Consider the following 6216-nt stretch of genomic DNA (forward strand, 5'->3'; position numbering starts at 1 on the left):
ATGGGAATTGCTGTGGTTTGGTTTTCTTTTTTCATCTGCAAAACTGGGAAGATACTTTCTTGCCTCCTTCCAGGTGCTTTTGAAGATTAAATGAAATCGGGAAAATGAAAATACAAAACATACCGTAATAGGACCTTCGTAGCAAAGAAACGATTGAAATGTGTGTATCGGGGACCTGCTGCTCTGAGTAGGAGCCGTCAAGTATGTAAGCCCACCCAAAAGAAACACCTGAAGAAAAGGATGGCCATTATTGATTTCTTTTTAAATATACTTATATTGATTTTAGAAAGGGAGAGGGGAGAGAGAGAGAGAAACATCAATGATGAGAGCGAATCATTGATAGGCTGCTTCCTGCACACTCCCTACTGGGGATCAAGTCCACAACCCGGGCCTATGCTCTTGACTGGAATCTGTTCGCAGACCCTTCAGTCTGCAGGCCAATGCTCTATCCACTGAGCAAAATCAGCTAGGGCTGCAGATATTTTTTTTAATAGAACCCGGTACCACATTGGAAACCAACTATCTTATCTGAGTCTTAATCAAAGAAGGAACAATTCTTTCCAGTGAAAAAGAAAAATGAGCTATTCAGGAATTACTAGAGAGTGATTATATATTCATCTCCATGGTGGAAACTTTCCAGGGGATTTTAAAGGGTAACTATAATTTGTCTGATTGTCTTTTGTTGCTAGCATTAATATCTCCCTAAGAATTCAAAATGCATAGCACTCTGACCCTCGCTAGCATAGGGATAAACAGCTCTTCCTAACCTCATTGTACTGCATTCTAGCACAGTAATCAGTCTTTGATGAACTGGGTCATCAAGAAATTATTAGATGTGTGTTCTTGAATGCTCTGACAAAGAGGACAAAGTAAATGAAAATGTTTGGAAAGATCGCATTTTAAAACCTAGAATTTTTAAACAATTTTTTTTTTTTTTTTAGGAAACTTACAGGCATAACCACTCAGCCAGTTTAGAAAACTCATTCATTCAAAACAGAGCTAGTCATGGTACTCCAATATAGGATCATTGTCTTCCCATTCGAATATAAAGGTGGTTTAATCCTTTCAGCACTTGGACTCAATACTACCAAAGTAAGCTTTACAGGTGGGAAGAGTGAGTCGCCTAAATAATTGCCCTTTTATGACTTTTGCTTATTGTACTAAATTGGTTATCTTTCCTATTGATTTGCTGAAGCTCTTTACAAAGCTCCATAAGGATGTTAAGACTATTAGCCTTTGCTTCTGAGTTGTAAATGAATTTCCACAGTTTACCCTTTGTTTTATGGTTATGTTTGTTTGTTTTTGTTTTGTTTGTTTGTTTGTGTGTTGTTGTTGTTGTTGTTTAGCCAAACGGAGGTATTAAATTTTAGTACAATCAAATGTGTCATATTTTTCTTTTATGACTCCCCCTGAGTTGTTGTCATGGAGAGAAAACCTTTTTCCAATCCAAGACCATTAAAAATCCCTCTATACTTTTTTCTATCCCTTCTGTGGTTCCCGTTTCACATTTAAGTCATTAACCCAACCTTAGCTTATGTTTGTGCATTATGCAAGGCAAGCAAATTTCCTATAAAACATATTTTTTGACAATATAATTCCTGGCCTCTTAATGCATGTAAATAAAGGCATAGATTTTTACACTATTCCTAGGTAAAATAAATCCAATAGATATTTCATGTTACTCTAAATTGTCAAACATTCTTATCTGTTGAAATGAGGAAATATTTTGGTGCAAAGAGAAGGAAAGAAAACTAACACAGAATGCCTACAATGGGCTAAGCCCTGTCCTGGTTGCACTAGATGTGCCATTTCACTTAATTCTCATGAGGCTGAGACTTAGAGAGGATAATGACTTAGCCCGTAGTCACATAGCTGAAGTGGAGCAATAATTCAACCCAGTTTGTTCTAACTTCAAAATGTATATTCTTTCTGTTGAAGGACATAGAAATCTTACCACATGTCTAAGGGATACATGATTATATTATTTAGGGGTTAATGTTATTTTTTTCCGCAAATGCTAATGCTTTGAACAACAATTATCATTATGTTGCATCTACGGATAGAAACTAAGGAAAAGTGGTAATATAAATGGACCTTTAGACCTAGGTAAGATGAGGGCTGGAAAATGTATTATCTCCTCCCCCCCCAATTCTGCTTTCTAAATTTCTAGACTAGAATTTAGTAAAGAGATGACATGATAATCCACAAAAGTTCTAGAATTTTGTATTTTCTAGGTATAACTCTCAGCCTGCTACACTCATCTAGGATGATTAAGAACCTAGAAATAAATGGCAGAGAATAAAGTCAATTCCATTCATTGCTTTCATGTAGAGCCCAACAGAATTATTTATATTAATGTTATGCACAGTTTCCTATTATTGCCATATCCATACTAAAACTTATAGCACCATAGTGCATTAAAAACATCAGCACATACATCATCACAACTGATTTCCACAATCACTACATGCGAAGAAAGCAGCATAGGCATTATTTCCCCTGTTACTACAAGGTGACACAGTTGCACTACTTACCTAGGTCCTAAGGCAGGGAAATGAATGAATGAATGAATGAATGAGCAGGGGCTACAACTCAGCTCTTGGCATTCCTAATTCAGTTTTTCCCACCAGGCTGTTCTCCTTTAAAAAAAGAAAGGAAAAACCTGCCTTTAATTTTAAAATGCAATGAAAGCCTAATAAAATTGAGTTTTAAAAATGATTTAGTTTATTAACATCTGCTCTGAGACCTACCCGGTTGTAAAAAGAGATGTTGTAATCTCTGCCCCTAGAGCTATTTGAGAAGTTAATAGGACAAGTATCTGTCCTTGAGGATTGAAAAAAACAACAGGTAGAACAGAAAGTCTGCTGGATTCAATTCTAAGCCTGTAATTAATGTTTCTAAAGGATTTACAACCACTGTCTTATCTTCTTGGAAAGGTTCAATTTCCTAAACATTGAGTACGCCTTCTCTGTGCAGAGCATTCTGAGGGGTACTAAATACAGTGCTAAGTAAGCTACTTATAAAAACCAATATTTACTATGGCTATCTCCAAACTGTGAGATGAAGCGAGATTTTTTTCATATCTCAATTTCCAAATTCTATGTAATTAGCATGAATTTGTTTTGGAATGGTAAGTAAAAAATAGAATGCATGGAAAAGGCTATAGTACAGTTTTGTTTTCTTTTATACTAGAATCGGCCTCCCATGTTAAATTTGTTTGAAAACTCTATGCTACCATGCTGAAAGATAGGGGAAGCCAACATTGATTAAGTAATTACTATATTCAGGCCTTTTATTTGTGTTTAGAAATATTAATCTTATTTACTTCTCAGCACAGCTTCTCAAAGAAAATAGTATTATTCTCATTTTATAGAATTGAAAACTGAATCTTAAGGTGAGGCTATACAACTTTCCTATGGCCACATAAGGTGTCAGACCCCAAGTACAGTATTTTTTTCACATTGACATAATACCTTTTTGTTTAAATCCTGCAGACAATAGGTTTGTCCCTTGCTGAGAATACCAGTCTGATTTATCACTAAAATAGAAAAAAATTATGTGAAGTCCCCAATAGTTCCATATTTATTTTTATTTGTAGTTCCCTAATATACCAAATCTCAATTCCTGTTGGATTAGCCCCAGTCCCAATAAACTACTGCATCAAATCCATTATATCCAATCAACTGTTTTGCTTGTTGACCAAGTTTTTCCATTGTATAAAATGGAAAAAGTTGTCAACTGGTTGTTTTAAGCTAATGTAATCCAAGCAATTTCCTCAACTGCTTCATAATTGATATTGACTATTTAATACCATCTTGATATTTTAATTTGAACATTTCAGATTAGAAACAAAACATTGAGTAAACAGAAATGACTCAAGTTGAACTTAGAGAACTTCCCTCAATAAAGGAAAAATTCTAGAATTACAAATTAGCAAAAGGAAACTGTCTTTTAAAGATCAGGATTTAGTCAGGAAAGGTCAAATTGAATAAATATTGATCATCAAGATGCTAAGGATTCCAATATATACAGAAAGACTAATGTTTACAGAAAAAAAGTGAGTAGATATTTATTAGAAATAAGATGAATTCTAGACATTAGGAAATCATATTCTTCTTGGAAAGGCTTAGTGACTGGAATTAGGAAAAAGAAGGACTTCTCAGGTACCAGTGATCTCAGTATTGGTTACATGATGACACTCAGTTTGTGTATTTACTGTTTGTCTGTTATAAATATGCCTAAGAAATGACAAACAGTGAGGACTAAAAACACCCTGAATAGTTTTCAAATGATGATTTTTGCATCTTTGTACTATAGATTTTTTTGTTAAATAACAATGGTCATGAGAAGAGTTTAGGTGGAGTAGATATACTTTTGCAAAAGAAAAAGACAGAAGGAAATTTCTTAAAATCACTTCACTAAAGGAAAAAAAAAAAAAAGACAAAGTCCTCCTAGTCCTTGTAGTCCATAAGTATTTGACTTGGGATAAGAAAGAGCAATCTAAAATCCTCATTCACAACAGGCTCCTGGTTAATTCTCCTTTCTTCTCCACACATACACAAACACACACACGCACTCCAAACCATGTAAACCATCTCTGAAAATAAGTCTTTGTTCTATAGAGAGTCACTATTGAGGACTCATACACTTAAATTTCTAATGGTAGGATAATTTCAGTAGCATCATAGTTGAGAAACCAAAAATGGGTTGTGGGATTATTGCTGATTCACAAAATCTTTATTGACTATATGAATCCCCTATTCTATTTAATGTCTATTAGAAATAATTTTAAAATTGCACATTTAACTTTAACAGAAGCTAATAGTTCTCAAACTTTTAGGATTAATCAGGTTCATCTGAAACATTTGTTAGAAACATATAATTTTAAACCTTATTTTAGAAACTCTGATTCAGTAGATTTGCAGGGACAGCCCCAGGAATCTATGCATTCCACCAGCATGCCAGGTAAGTCTGAAACAGATAGTTAGCACACCACACCTTGGGAAACAGAGCCACTATGAGAACCTCAACTATTCACAAGTTCCAGCCAAACTCGGCATGAGATTCTAAGAGATCATAATCCACAGACCTGAATAACCAGATGGTTTTCATCCTGGAAATCTAACAATCAATGAATTAATGCCATGCTAGAGGAAAGCAAAGGGAAAAAGCATCGCAGAACAGGTGACTTCACCACATTCTCTTAGTGAGTTCTCACAGTTGTGCCCTGGCTAAAGTTTTATACATTTATAAACCTTGTTCCAGGACTTTTGTAGACCTTCATCAAGTGAGACACAAAGCCTGATGTGAGGACAAAGGGTAGAATTCAGTAAACTTTTATGACACCCTGACCCATGGTTGGCTAAGACCTAGCAAAGACTTTGACTAACTAGAGGCAAACCTTCTATTCTGAGACAAGCACCATTCATCAAAATTGTGACTCAACCTGTCACAATAAGTATACAAATATTACATCTGGACTGTCATGGGTTGTCAATCACAGGATGACTTACTAATTTTTCTGAAACCCAGAGCCCATCATGCCAGAAGCAGCAACCACCTTGTTTACCCCTCTTTCTTGGGCAATCTTTCTCTGCATTATCATTTTGATCATTAATGTGCTTGGGTTGACAGGAGCCAAAGAAAATTCAAATGTAACCCAGAAACAACAGAAATGTGTCATCCTGGAACATTCATGTGATCTGTTCAACCTAGGCACCTGCTTCCATGATGACTAATGCCAGATGTTTCAAGGAAAGATACAGCCTCGATTACACATCTGCTTCATGCAATTGTGCAATGATACATCACAAGGGAGTTTTCTTTTTCTGACCCTGAGTTAGCCATCAGTTGTAGCCTAATATTTCAAGACATCATCCCTTGAACTCATTACCACTTCATCCTCTCCTGAACTTTGTTCTTAAAAAAAACCATAAAGAAATTAATATTTGTCCAATATGTTCCCTCATCAACTCTTGACCAAAGCAATTATACTCATAGAAAACCATTTCTGGTTTCCATTAAGAAGATGGCTGGATATCTGATATAAAGGTAATGTATGTTGGTTACAGTAGGTAAATGAGAACTAGCTAACATCTGCAAATAGCTTGGAAACAAAAATCACTACACTGGTGTTGCTAAAAGTTGGTATTAGGAGTCTTTCAGAATCTGTATAGCTAACTGAACATAAAACTACAAAATACTAGTAGTAATTAT

The 6216-nt window shown here is 35.2% G+C and overlaps 1 long non-coding RNA gene across 1 annotated transcript; it reads right to left on the bottom strand.

Moving 5' to 3' along the window:
• Positions 1-2569: 2569 nt before the first annotated feature.
• LOC107181653 lies at positions 2570-4973 on the bottom strand. Its single transcript, XR_001512334.1, has 3 exons — positions 4891-4973; positions 3474-3538; positions 2570-2639 (listed from the first exon to the last, which is right to left on the bottom strand). It is a non-coding gene; the product is annotated as an uncharacterized LOC107181653 (long non-coding RNA).
• Between the last annotated feature and the right edge of the window lie 1243 nt (positions 4974-6216).

The sequence above is a fragment of the Myotis davidii genome, unplaced genomic scaffold (assembly GCF_000327345.1).
Source record: "Myotis davidii unplaced genomic scaffold, ASM32734v1 scaffold309, whole genome shotgun sequence".
NCBI classification, from domain to species: Eukaryota; Metazoa; Chordata; class Mammalia; order Chiroptera; family Vespertilionidae; genus Myotis; species Myotis davidii.